This window comes from Lepeophtheirus salmonis, chromosome 4, assembly GCF_016086655.4.
Source record: "Lepeophtheirus salmonis chromosome 4, UVic_Lsal_1.4, whole genome shotgun sequence".
NCBI lineage: Eukaryota > Metazoa > Arthropoda > Copepoda > Siphonostomatoida > Caligidae > Lepeophtheirus > Lepeophtheirus salmonis.
Window position 1 is genome coordinate 21,388,015 of NC_052134.2, and position 14,906 is coordinate 21,402,920.

Consider the following 14,906-nt stretch of genomic DNA (forward strand, 5'->3'; position numbering starts at 1 on the left):
TGTCACTGTTTATAATTAACATCAAGTAGTATTCCAAAGCAAGTCCTTCGTATTTTTTATTCTTAAAACTATTCGATGGAGTTAAGTCAAGATTTAATATAAGTTAATACATTTTATATTATATTAATATCAGCTTTGAACCCCCAATATGCCGTCTCCTTCAATTATGATGCAATTTATGACCACAGTAAAATGCTACATTTTAATACAGAATTAAGAAAATATTAAAATCTTTTAAATGAAATCATGCTGAATATTGATAAGAAATGTATTTAGCTAAATATACTTTTTTGTTGAATATAAATATATTTTAACCAATTTTTATTCTAATAATTCTAAAAATATATTAGGATATAATTATATATATTGAAATTTTTAACCCAATTACATCATTATGTGTTAACACTATTCACGTTGAGCTGTTTTATTCAAATGCAACCTGGATTTTCTATGAGGTAATACATTTTTTGGAAAAAATACATGTTACTTACCCTTAAACAATAAAGTGATTTTTGTAACTTAAATTATATAATTATTAGAGCATTTTCACTGACATCATAATTGAAGAAGACACCATCTTGGAAGCTCAAATTTTATAATTTTACTACTTAAAATGGACAATTTTCAAAAAAGTCTTCTTGAAACTCAATTAAATGGGTTTATGATTAAAAAAAGACCTAACACTTGCATTGATTACTGCAAAATGCCAATGATAAACACTGATATTGGAATTAAATCAAAGTAATATGCATTGACAATCTCTAAAAATGGCTGAATTTGTACAATTTCTTTTTTTTTATCAAATAAGGATATCAAAAGTTGGATACCACAGGGGAACACTCATTCATGTAAAGGAATTTATCCTTGAGCGCAGATTCCAAAACTGATGTCCGTTTTTCCCTCAAGTTATCTGAATTTTGAAATATCTGGGATTTTAGTAATTTGAAACTTATCGTTCAGTGTCATTTTTTTGCCCTTAAACCATTCCCCAAATTAAAAGTAGGATAAATAAAACTGATTTAAAAGTGTTTTGTATGATTAAAAAGTGTTTTTATTGATGATATTTGAATTAAATAGAAGTATTATGTACTGAAAATACCTAAAAATGGCTATATTTGTACAATCTTTTTTTTTTTTGGATCAAATAAGGAGAAGAAAAGTAGGATAATTAGAAAGTTTTTATTATCTTTATTGTATAAGTTAATTTTTATCTACGCTATGGAAATATAATTATATAATGAAGTTATAACATTTTTTAAATGCATTTTAGGCTCAAATAAATAAGAAAACTATGAAATAGTGGAATAAATATAAATTTTTGATAGAGAGCAAGATTCCTTTTCATTGTTGTTTAAATTTTGATATCCAACATAGTTCAACATTTTCCTTATTATTAATAAAGCAGGTGTTTTATTGGTTTAAAACTTGGGTGTTTTGACTCCAAAAATAGTCGACATGAGAAAACGTTATATAATTTGTATGACTTAGTTTCTATTTCATTACGTACCATTGTATATCCATATAAAAAAAAGGATACCAAGCTTTAGGAGCTAAAATATGAGTATAAATTTCATGGTTGCTAACTTTTTTGTATTGGATTTGTAGAAAAATGTATAAGAGAGGGCCTGTAGAACCACTGGGTCTAAACATTTGCTTAAAGCAAGTTTTTTTATTCAAAATTTTTTGTTTCTCATTTGAAAAATACGGTTCAGTTGGAAGATACATTCATTTATCCAGATAACTTTACCTATATTCTGGTAATGGATACAGATGAATTAACAAGAGAGTGATAATTGTAAAAACTTCCTGAACTTTGCCATTTGTATTTTAAGTATAAAAGATATACTCCCCCCCTCCTCCACAAATGTGAGGTTGAGTGACTGGACCATGATCCTCTTCTGGTTATAGTAGAACTCATTGAGACAACCATGGCTTACCAAAGAGAATGAATTGAGACAAAATGAAGACGACTTTTGACCGGAGTCCTCAAATTAAATTCATTCATTATTTTTTCTTTCTTTATTATTATTTCAATTTTATGACGTCACAAATAATAAAGAGCAAAGAAATAAAATAACTGCAGTCAATAGCTGACTCAATTCTGTTTTCCAAAAAATTCAATTTTCTGTGAATAGATATGTATTTTTAATTTTTTTCAAAAATTTAAATATATTTAATTTATTTTTCCAAAAATTCAAATTTTTCCCCCCCCCACAAAATGTAATTTAATTTTTTGTGAGTAGCAATGAATCTTTGAATTTTTTTACAAAAAATTTAATGTTTAAAATTTTCTTTCAAAAAAATTTAATGTTAATTTTTTCAAAAAAAATCAATTTTTGTGAACAACAGTGTTAACTTCGTCAGCTATTTTCAGTTTCGTCTCGTCCTTGTCAGCCAATAGTCTTCATCAGTGTCATCATTTCGTCAGTTTTCGTCTTCATGATAGTTTTGTCTGAGTAATAATATTGTTTTCGTCAGACATCGTCAATGTTTTGTATTAGTTATCTTTTATTTCGTCTTCGTCAAAGTTTTGTCTTTGTCAGAATTTTGTCTACGTCAGAGTTTCGTTTTCGTCAGAGTTTCGTCTTCTTCAAAGTTTTGTCTCCGTCAGAATTTTGTCTTCGTCACAGATTCGTTTTCGTCAGAGTTTCGTCTTCGTCATGATTTTTGTAGATTTTCGTCTTCGTCAACGTTTCGTCTTTGACAGAGTTTCCTCTATAATTTTCTAGTTTTATTGATATTTTCTTAGTATTAAATAACCTTTGAAAAATAGGGTTTTAAAGTACAAAAAAATATGTCAATATGGACCGGGGTAAGTTCATGACCCCCAACCAAATGATTGTAATTTGGCAAAGGGAACCCTTATTCGAAACTCTATTTATTTTATCGCCCCACAGGTTGTGTAATATACCAGTGGGGCACTTAGTGGGCTCATAACCCAACACAAATTCACTGAATTTTTTTATATGACTTCTAGAGTTTAACCAAATTTTTAGCTATATGATCCATTTGACTTCCTGCTGGATTTGCAAATGCGTCTGCAAGGGGTGGGCTGGAGGGGATGTAATCTCCCCAAATTTAAGGATTTTTTGTTGTTTATTTAAATTTGTTTTCTTTTATTCTGGCAAATTATGCAGCAGAGCAAAAAATTTAATATTAAATTTTTTTTTTTCCCAAAAACTTAATTCTCTGTGTAGCTATAGATTTTTGAAATTTTTTTCTAAAAATTTAATATTTGAAATTTAATTTATAAAATTTTCTTCCTAGAAATTAAATTTTATGTGAATAGCTACGGTTTTATGTGTTCCTTTTTCTTAGTATTCGTAGTCGTGATATGCGAATATTTATTTATTTAAAAGGCTATTTTGAAACTTCTAGTTATGGTTCTTAAATGTCTTCAAGCCTGACCCACCATTCTTGATTCTGACCGCCTTTGCAAACACAGTAGGAAATCAAATGTATCATATAATGAAAAAAATTGGTTATACCCTAGAAGTCATATAAAAAAACAGTGAATTAGCTTTGGGTTTTGAGCCCACTAGGTGCTCCGATGGAAAAAGGAAATAGAGTCTCGCATAAGTGGTTCCTTCTCCAATTAAAAGGATTTGGCGTTATTCGTTTATTTCGTTATAAACCTACTCCAAGCCATACTGATTTATTGCACAACTTGTAGGCTGATGAAATACATATGTTACGGGCAATGTGGAAAATTGGACATTTTGCACAATGACCGTTAGAGTGGGCAATGTGCAAACTGCCCGGGCAATCTATTAAGTTTCCAATAGTGTGATCATTTTACGTTCATTAACATTGTCTGGTAAAAGGGTTGTGGATAATTTAATGGTTAAACCATTTAATGCTAAACAATTTGATGGTTAGGTTTACCATTAAGTATAATAGCAAAAAAAAGTTCAAGAGTCCTCCAAATGACGACCCACCTTTCGACTTGCACAACCCATGGGCTGAGGTGTACTATATGATATTGAAAGGGATCCTTAATGCTCAGGGAAGCGGTGGCGGTGGTTAATGATTCACTTTTTGAACCTACTATTATTTTGTACAACCCATGGTTGGGGGGTGTATTATAAGATATCAAAAGGGGTCTTTGATGCTCAGGGAAGTGGTGGTCCACTTTTTGAACAAGTGGTTCACTTTTACGACCGGGGGTGTTTTGTAATATATTAGAAGTTATTCTTGATACTAAGGATAGTGATTGACATAGATTTTGATCCCTCTTAGGGACCAGCTGTCCACCTGCACAATCTGTTGGCCGAGGTATATTTTGCAAAATAAAATGGGTTCTCTCGTGACAATTTCTTATAACACAATGGTTTGATTATGTGAACAATATATCTATTTCAATGAAAATATACCAGAGTATCATATTCATAGCAATCAAATTGTATCATAATCAAATCCTTAACGATTAAATTGTTTAGCATTGAATTGTTTAATAATCAAATTACCAACGAAGTTAAAATACTATTGACCACTCCATTGGAAATTTTATAATTTGATCGGGCATTTTGCACATTGCACACTCTGACGTGCATTTTGCAAATTGCCGGTAACACATACATACAGAAACACTTAATTATTAATACGTTTTAAGTAAAGTTTTGTGTTATGATTTTATTTTAAGATCATGGAGGCATGATGCAAGAACCATCAGTATCAGTAATTGCATTGATTTTTGGGTTCGTAATCGTAATTCATTAGTTTTTGTCAGTGTTTCGTTAGTGACATAATATAATAATTGTTGGACATCGTCATTGTTTCGTGGTAGTTATCTTTTATTTTGTCTTCGTCAGAGTTTCGTCTACGTCACAGTCTTATCTTCGTCATGGTTTTTGTTAGATTTTCGCCTTTGTCATGATTTTTGTTAGGTTTTAGTATTCGTCTCGTCTTCGTCAGGCTTGACGAAGTTAACAATGGTGAACAGCTGGACACTTTTGAAATTTTTTTGTAAGAAATATATTTTTTTGAGAACTGCTCTGAATCGAAATTTTTGGTGAATAACTGAATTTTTGAATTGTTTTTTGGAAGAAATATATTTTTTTGTTTACTAATGTTAATTTTTGAAATTTTTTCCCAAAATTTCAACTTTCGTGAATAACTATGAATTTTTGAATTTTTTTATTTGAAATTAAATTATTATTACTTTTTGTAATTTTTTGTGAATATTTATGTATTTTTGAAATTTTTCCAGACAAAATTTAATATTTGAATTAAAAAAAAATAATCCAAAAACGTTTTATTTTTACTTTTAGAGGGATCATTCACCAATCATAACGATCATGTTCCTGAATCTGATTCCATCATACCTGAAGTAGTAGGCTACTATATTTCTACCATAGCTAACCAGTCCTCTATTACTGACACAAATCAAGGAGAGAAGATATCCTCCCATGATTCAGGAAAGAAAAGTACGATCATAAGTGATGAAGATGTTGCCAAATGAGTTTTGTAATTTTAGAGATATTAAATTATTGTCATATAAATTATAATATAATATATGTTTAATTATTTATACCCGTAAATGTTTTTCGTCTCATACTCCTTTTCATTCAAATAAAATCACTTTTTATTCATTCAATTTTTAAGTAAAGGAGACCAAGAAGAGTTGCAACACTTTTTATTTTTGGCTTAATTACTCGGTGCTTTTTTGACTTATACCCACAAAATAGAGATTTTACTAGGATTTGCCTTTTCAGGGGGGAGAGGGGAGGGAGTGACATTTGTTCTATTAATGCCAAATTTGACATAAAATTTTAGAAAATTGACTGGAACAAAAATTGACAAAACATTTTAGAAATATTTGACAATATAACTTTTTTAGAACGACAAAATATTGAATCCATAGTATAGTTACTTCCAAAATTATGACAACAAAAAAAAACATTTTGAGTGAAGCAGACGTGCCAACAGTTTTTCTCTCTTTTATTTCTAAATATAAGTTAATTATCTTCTAAAATCCATCCTCTACTGATGTTTTTTATTCAATAATTCAAGAATAGTTACACCATCTTTGGAATTAAAAACACTGCTCAGGTTACAACTAAAAAAGTCTCGAGCTTGTCTAAGGTCATATTTTCGACATCTCTTATGATTATGTGGTTTCAATTGAGAATAAATTAGCTCTTGACTGTAGATATTTAACTTCATGGCTCATTCAATGTACAATACTCAAGTATTATAAGTTCTAGCTATCGTTCATTATTTTCTTCGTTTTTAAATTTTTCATAACATGGGCCATGGACTTGAGGGGATTAGCCTGAGCTGTTTTCTGTCACTTCTCTATGTCCAGTTTGGCGCCTTTTTTGACAGAGCTGATCGCGTAGACGATAGTCCTGGAGACGTTCAACTTCTTGGAGTGCGCAAATGGAAATTTGTCAATCACGTTTATGTGCCCTTTTTTCGATTTGTACTTAAGGAATACAGCTCAGGTTTGTTTGTTTTATAACTAATTGTTTATGCTTTAACATATGGAAATATAAGTTAATTAAAATCAATTAACTTTCATTAAATTTTTGAATTAGAAGTGCTCAAATTTCAATGGGATACCCTTCATAGCCGAGTTTGCTTCAACCCACCTTGCAACAATAAATCAAAGGCAACATATGGGGGGGGCAGATCCAAACAAAATTAATCTTATATCAAGAGGGTTTTACTTTTAGTAAGTTATTTAGAATTAAATGAAAATTTTCTAGTATTGGTGTTATCGTAGGTCTAAATTTAAACCTTTTGTTTTTTTGTTTTTGTTTTTTTGACCTAACAACGATATAAGTATTGACTAATTAATTAATAATAAAAAACATAAATTAATGTGACACTGGTGAAAAAATCCTAAATTTAAAAAATTGATCTCTTCATAAAAGATTCATACCGTCAGACGATCCTCTTCAACGTCGAATAGTATCAGAGGGAATCAGCAATACGATACCAAATCAACTCGAGGGCGTAGACCTAGGAGCTACCATCCAAGTTTGGGATTTTGGGATAAAAAACTAAATATCTCGAGGAGGCAGATATAATTATTGACCTTAAATCTAACCTGCAAATATTTTCACGCTTAGTTAGCTTTGATGCGATGAAAACCTTGGAACTTAACAAAGCAAAATGTATGGCTTAACTTTCGTGTGACGATTTTCTGGATGAAGGGCCGTAGAAAAGTAATGCTTTAGTTTCTCCTATGTTGTGGGTTGTCATTTTTATGTGCAATGATAAGAACTCTTTAAGTATTCCCACAAAAGGAGAATCAAAAATTATAGGTCTTCTTGCAGTGCTTACTTTAGAAAAATAGGCAATTCGTGGATATCTGGAATTGTGAAAATAATTTATTTCCTTTCACTACTCCGAGCAGGGATTCACTAATTCTTATCAGCCAAGTGTATGGTAGTTTTAACGTTCTTACAAATTTTCAGAACACTTCGGACTATATGACTCACTATACGATGGTGAACCCTTCATTTCAGGTGCTAGGGGCTGGGATGTTGATGTTTTCTTCCAGATTTCATCCGGACAAAAAATAACTTTCCTTGGTTTAATATTTAGTCCAAATTTTCATGTAGGTAATGGGCCGTAAGAATATTAAGCTACATTGCTTCAATCTTAAAATAGTATGAATTTTCAAGATTTTTGAAAAAAACTCTCTTTGATGGATTCTGCCTAATTATATCTACCGTTGTTGTTGAATGATAGACAGGTTTAGCATACCACATAATCTTTTGAAAAACAGCCCATGAGGGAGAGAGTGAGATCATGTATTCATTGGAGAGGTCTGACATGAGTATTAACCACGAATATAAGAACGATTTAGAGATTACAGATCTCTATTCCAGTTTAGGTCTACTCCATAGCTCAATAAGAACCTTGATATAACTTTTAGGCAAAACTCTACTCAAGAGTACTAAGCCTCCACCTAGATCTTTCCTCGATCTTTAGAGAGGCCGAATATAAAATTTATGAAAAATACACAAAATCAATTTTCCTTCCTCTTTGATTGCCTTGTCAGCTAAGATAGGAAGAGCTGAGGCCTTATATAACACCAAGGAATAATGAAGTTGTTATAACAATCAATCTGAGTTTGAAGATTCAAGTGCCTCCATTGTGAAAGTTTTTATACACCATAGACTGCAGTATACAGCAATAGCTATTTGATTCCCCATATCTTCAATATTCTATAATTAATATATGCGTGTTTTGGTTAACGTAACATCCGACAACTTTTTTATCGAATACTGGATTCCATTCTCCCACTGGTAATATACATATTTTCTTTTCATTCATTTCCATACCAAATCAGACGGCTCAATTGTTTGGAGTGCGCGAATTGAAATTCGTCGATCACATTCAAGTGTCATTTTCTGGACTTTTACGTAAGCTAGAGAGCTCAGGTTTTTGTTTGTTTTGTAACTAATTGTTTATGCTTTAATATATCGAAATATGAATTAATTTCAACAACTCAAACTGAATTAATTTTTGAATTAGTAAGTGTTCTGATTTCAATGGACCACCTGGTAACTACGCTTTTAATAAAATATGACATTAATACAGTAGTCATAGTTAATGCCTACTATTTATAAGTGTATTTTCTGTGGTTCATTGTTTATCATTCAAGAACAATTGTCGAATTTTCCATCCACTTCTTTCGATGAATAAACTGCATTTATGTATGTCTTTACTCAAATTTGCACTTGAACATACATCACTATAATTGCATTTGTTTTTTATATAGACTTAAAATTGGTTCTGTTCCACGTCTAGTTCTTTCCCGTCCCTGTAATCATTAAGGTGAAGTTTACCTAAGGTCCAGAGGGCCTGCCCCTCAAAATTAAAAAAATGAACAAGTATTTTTTATATACTGATGAAGTAAATCAATACAATTTGGCACAGGTTGAACCAATTCCAAACTCTTGCATCCCTTCCTTGTATAAATATCAAATTTTGCTCATGTTTATTGGTCCATCAAACACGTCCTAAATTCTAAAGCGCTCCGTACAAAGTATCATTTTCACGTATGTTAAGTATCTCAGTTTACCATTTTAATTAGTTTAGTAAAATATTAATTCTCTTCAAACATGTGAGTATGTTAATATTACAGGGCGTTTGGCGCTTTCATGAACTGACGATTTTGTTAGGATACAGTTGTCTCATGGTGTCTCTCTTTTACCAGAAGAACTTATACATGTGTTCCAGATAAAAAGAATATTGAATTTGCAGAAGAGGAACGGCGTTGCCCCGTGACTATGATTTTTGTCCACAACAACATATACATTTTAAATGGGGATGTCTCAAATCTGACTGCTGTCCCATCTAGACCATGTAGCAAGACTCAGCACCTTGTAATGTCATCATAACTCTCTGATCGTCTCCATCCAGGAAACAATGACCAATATGCCCGGAAACTACTTCGGCAACACCTGCTCCTCCTTCCGGGCCCAGATCCAGTCAGTAATTGATGCTGGACGCGGATACATCTAATGAACTCTTTTTCAACCTTCATATGTGCAATTCAAGCCGATTTTCAAGCAAATCCGCCGAAAAATGTTACCTCAGTGTCAATTTGAAGATTTTTGAAAAATATGCCGATTTGATCTTAACACCCTGTATTTACAATGTATGCCTTATTTAAGTATAAATTTGGCTTATTAACATGGTAGAAAATTTCTTTATGACGTTGTCATTGGTTGATATCTATGATGACGTCATTGGTTGACATGTATGATGACGTGATTGGTTGATATCTATGATGACGACAGTTAAGGAAGATTGTTTTCGAGGGATTGTTTGCAGAATTTGTCTGCAGATACAGGGTGCTATATTGCGACATAATTATAGAATTTTCAACGATCATTATAAGTCAAACTATATTGCAGTTTGAAAAATCATAGCTCATAGCAAAGTTAATATCAAAAGAAATTGAAGCCACGGAGTAATTTATATTTTTCGACAGTGTGGTTATCATGTGATATCTTACCAGGCTTTGATTGGATAGAAGGATCCTTAGTAGCTATTCTTCTACCTCAAATAGTCCCCATGAAACGGCTTTTGTGTCCGGTTCGGACACGTCCTTATAATGTATGCCTTGATCAAACGTCAACATTTTAGTACAAATATATCCCTATATTTCACATTAATATAGGCCCTTTCATGACCTATCTCATAACCATGTAAACATTTCATATATTTAATGGAAATTGACGACCTCTTTCAGCTTTTCTTTTAATATTATTTAATTTTGCAAGTTGTTCAAATTAAATATTCTTTGAACAAAGTGTAATACATATGTATTTTAAGAATACATACATATAAGAATTTAATCTATATGCAAAGGACACTTTCTTTTAATAAATGAGAAAGGATGAGCAAATGTGCTAAAAACCCAATGTCCAGGCATAGGTATACCTATAAAGACACGATAATTATGTATTAAAGTTTTTCTATATAATCCCTTACAAATTGTGCTCTATATCGTCCTAAATATTTTCTAAGCCTTTTATGCAAAAGGGAAAACAATATCAATGTATGTATCTATTTTTACATTAATGATCCTTGTTTTTTCATGCCTTTAATGACCAGTACGCGAAAATGACACCAAGCAAACCAATTCGAGATTTTTTATTGATATGTGATTATTTTTTTCTAAAATATTAATTTAGAAAAACCCCAATCATAACAATATACATAATAGGCCATGAGCAAACCAAAAAAAAGTATATAAATCTCCAAGGTGGAGTAATAGTCAGTAGTTTGTTGATTAAAAATGACGCATGTTCAGAAGAATCTCAACAACGCCCTCTATGTCAAAAACATATGTACATGTTATTTTTTTAAATTAAATAATGCTATAATTCAGGGAGTTGTTACAAGATACCGCCACTCACTGTCGCTAGGTTTACAAACGAAAATAAGTAAACATAGCCCCAAAACACCTATTTATGTAGAGAGTGGAGACCCGAAACCTGGTGTAACATGACTAAACTACGAAAAACGTGGTTTTTATGGAATTAAGAAAAGACAACTCAAAACCAATCTGTGGTATGTTTATACCATTGACTTTTTTTTAGCTTTATTTTTAGTTAACTATTTTCTCCTCAACCAGCATAACAGCTTCGACAAGCCGGTAAACAGATTATTAACTGGTGACGATAAAGCTGACGCTGTCATGATGGCATCCCGAAGTGAATCAAAATTTGGATGAGGGTGCGGTCGATGTTCTTCTCGAAGATTATTAAAACACATTTAACAGCCAAGAAAGTACACTAATATTTAATTCTCGAAACATCTTTTTACACCACTGCAATCAGTGTAACATTTCCTTCAATATAAGTTCGAGTTCATTCCGCATGGCCACCATTTGCGGCAACTACGGCTCTCTACAGCCTTTATTTAGTATCTAGGGAGGGGAGATAACTTTATCTATTTGTTTAAAATTCGGTGGAGGGTAATTATATCTTTAATATCACGTCTATGATACAAAGTGTGAGGCCCAGTCTTTTGATTTAGCATGCATAGTTGTCGTTATTAATTTGTATCATCTTTCGAATTTTTTTTTAGAAAATTCAACTGCAATAAATACGAATTTTTTAGACAATATGTGACTATGGATGGAACATGGCCCAATCACTACACTCCAGAGTCCTATTGACAGTCAGCCAAGTGGATTATACGCGATGAACGTAATTAAAGCCATGGAATGACGCAAAATTTAGCTTAAAAGATTACCTTATCCGTCTTCTGGGATGGCCATGGTATAATATTCATTTGTTACCTCGAAACAAATCACACCATCACACAAAAACGGCCTTAATTAAAGAAGAAAAAAGTGCTCTTTCAACAAGACAATGCACCAATTTCAATTACATACAAAATTGGATAGATTAGGGAACCAATTGCTCCCCTTTTTGTGGTATTCTTCATATCTGGTCCCAAGGGACTTTTTCCAATTTGCAAAACTCGAGAAAATGAACGCCAGGAAAAAAAGGGAGGTAATTGCCAAAACTGAGGTCTATTTCAAGACTACAGAGAAATCGAACAGAAAATTGTATGGCCGTTATCATCGTTGTATCGCCCTTGAGGTAACAATATTGAACAACTCAATCGATTTTTTACCAAATAAATGTGTTCTACTATGTTAGACATCGAAATTTTCAGCCATCCTCTTAGTCCAGAGATCTTGTGGAGTTTCCACAAGGCAAGAATTATCCATGCCTATGCTCAAAGATGTAAATCCCGTGTGTTTTTTACCTGGCCTGTTAATTTGTAATTGGTTAAATAAAGAAAGAATTTTATTTTCCTTAGCAGTTGTCATTGATTGAAAAGCACCACCAATTTTATGACGTATTAAGGTTTAACAGTAATGTAAATCCGATACATTTTTTAGTTAGACCGTTTTTTTGGAATGAATAATTAGAAGAATGAATTTTCCTTTCCTATGCAGTTGTCATTAGTATTTATTTCCAGAGTAGTTAACTTACTTTCCTATATGGATTCAATTATATTCTTAATATAAGTTCGTGTGTGCTCATAAAAGACGGAACATAACTATGAGGATTTTTTGCAGAGTTATAATTGTAAGTCCTCGTTGGACTCAGAGTAGAATTGGGATCGACATCGGAGTAATTCCAGCAAATATCCTTTTCTCCTTCCTCTTTTGTCACAGCTGATTGTAGCTGATTTAAAAAAATGTAATGATCACTATTCTTTCTCTCCTCCAAAGCATTTTTCAAGTTGTCAGGGTTACCATGTTGATTTTTGGTTTCTTTTTTACGATGCCCATTCTACACTGATCTTCTTCCTTTCCTTCCCCTCTTCCTCTTCTTCTTGTTCCTATTATTACTTGATGTGTGTTTACATATATATATATATATATATATTTAGTATAAAGTACTGTGTCATGTATTGATGGTATAAACACAACATCATCCTTGATGTATTTAGAGAAGTCTATATTATGTATCAGAGTATAATATACATGTGTTCCTTGTCAATCTGCTTTTATCTTATTCCTCCATATTACTCCCCTTTCTCTCAGTCCTCTTGGATTCATTTATATTATAGATGGTGTCTAATACACCTCCTCAAGAAACAACAGTCTTAGGCAAATTTACTTCTTTTTTGTCTGCAAAAAACAGTATATTCTTATTATTTTTGCTTTCAAGAGAATAGCAAGTGTAGTTACTAGCTAGAAACTAGAAAATATTCGTATATTAATAAATATATCGCTGGATTTTAATTTTTTAATATTTCAGTGATAACTTATGTCCAGTGATAAGATTAATACATCGTAGTCTCACAAGAATGGTCTGCTTTGACAGCTCTGGAACTTATCCTCCAAGAGATCAAATGTTTCCATCATTTAGATTTCATTCTAAAATTAACTAGGGAGGTTCTGGAGGAGGATGAATGGATTTAAAACAATCAAGTTGACGGAGGAGGTTTGTCTCCTTTCATTAGGGAGTCATCCTTTATAGACCCAAAGAGAAGTGTGTGGCGCTTGCCTCTTAAGAAACAAAGGCCTTCACAAAGTTATTTCCATTTTATTTGGCCAAAGAACCAGCGTTTTCTTTCTTGGAAGAGCCCCTGGACAATAATAAAAACAATCCCCCTCTTATTAGATTTCAAACTTCAATGCTCCATTTGAAATCCTTCAAGCAATAATTTGGCGACAAAATTGAGCTAGCTGCTGTCTGTAGTTCTTTAATTTGATTGGTCATTATAACTAGAGACATTATATATGAAAATAATAACAATAACTGTCTTTAGTATGCTACAGTTGGAAATATTGGAGTCATAACTAACTTCTTTAGCTGGAGTGGTACCATGTCCTTTTTCGATTTTATTTTCTTGAGCATACCAATAGTCAGGGTCAACCCACTGGATTATATATATACAGGGATCAGAAGCAAAACGTGGACTGAATGACTGATTTTAGAAAAATACCAATAATTTTATGTTTTGATAAATAATTTTGAAATTTTTTAAAAAACTTTGAAACACGACCTTTGTGAACATGTTTGCTCAATATGGGCACCCTCAGCAGCAATCACAGCCTCCACACGGCGGCGGAAAGCCTTGAAGGAGTGGATGATGAAATTCTCGGACAAGTTGTTCCACTCCTTCCCAATGGCATCCATAACGGATTTCTTGCTCGGGTGATATGTCGTTTTAGTCTCCCTCTCTAAAGTACACATGTCCTTGGGCCAAAAATCAGCCATGTTGTCGACGCAGAACTTATCGCATTTGACCGATGTGTGTGACGGTGCACCATTTTGGGTCCACACGTAGTTGTCCTTTGGGTAGGTGGCCTTGATCCAAGGCGGTATGGTGAACCTCAGCATCCCATAGTGGGCCTCCTGGTCGATTTCCTCCCCAGCCTTAAAAAAGAAGGGAGGCATCTTCTTGCCGTCGGATGCCACGACCGCCAGGGCCATGGATTGAGCGGATGTTTTGTACAAAACACACCCTTGACCTCCTCTGGTGATCCTCCAGCCAAAGGTCGTTCCGGCGGTTGTGGATCTGGTCCACGGTGAAACTCTGGTCAGAGAATTTTTTTACTATGGATCAATTTGCCTTGATCCACGCACAAACTTTCTTGCACCTCTGCAGTCTCCTTTCCTTCAGAGTGTGCGTCCATAGGTGGTGTGGAGTCTTTGTGTAAGTCGACAACCCTAAGTCCTCCTTCGCAGCCCTCCTGATTGTCCCCTCGTCTATTCAAACTTGTTAGAGTGGCGATTCATGGCTTTGTGGGGTCCTCCTTTATCTTTTTCTTCAGGTCCCCCCGAAACTCAGAATACCTTTTTAAGTTGTGTCCCCCACCTCCCTCTTTTCTTGAGAGGTCTTTTCCATCCTTTTTCATCTTGACAACCTTGAACATAAGGCTCCGGCAGCACTTCACAATGCCT

General features: G+C 33.0%; 1 protein-coding gene across 1 annotated transcript in view; it reads left to right on the forward strand.

Annotated features, from left to right (window-relative positions):
• LOC121115669 (sodium/hydrogen exchanger 1) overlaps positions 1-5,596 on the forward strand; it is a 38,604-nt gene extending 33,008 nt beyond the window's left edge. Inside the window, exon 3 of the transcript XR_011779712.1 lies at positions 5,271-5,596. The gene's annotated coding sequence lies outside the window, so the exon portion shown is untranslated. The remainder of the gene's footprint in view (positions 1-5,270) is intronic.
• The last annotated feature ends 9,310 nt before the right edge of the window (positions 5,597-14,906 follow it).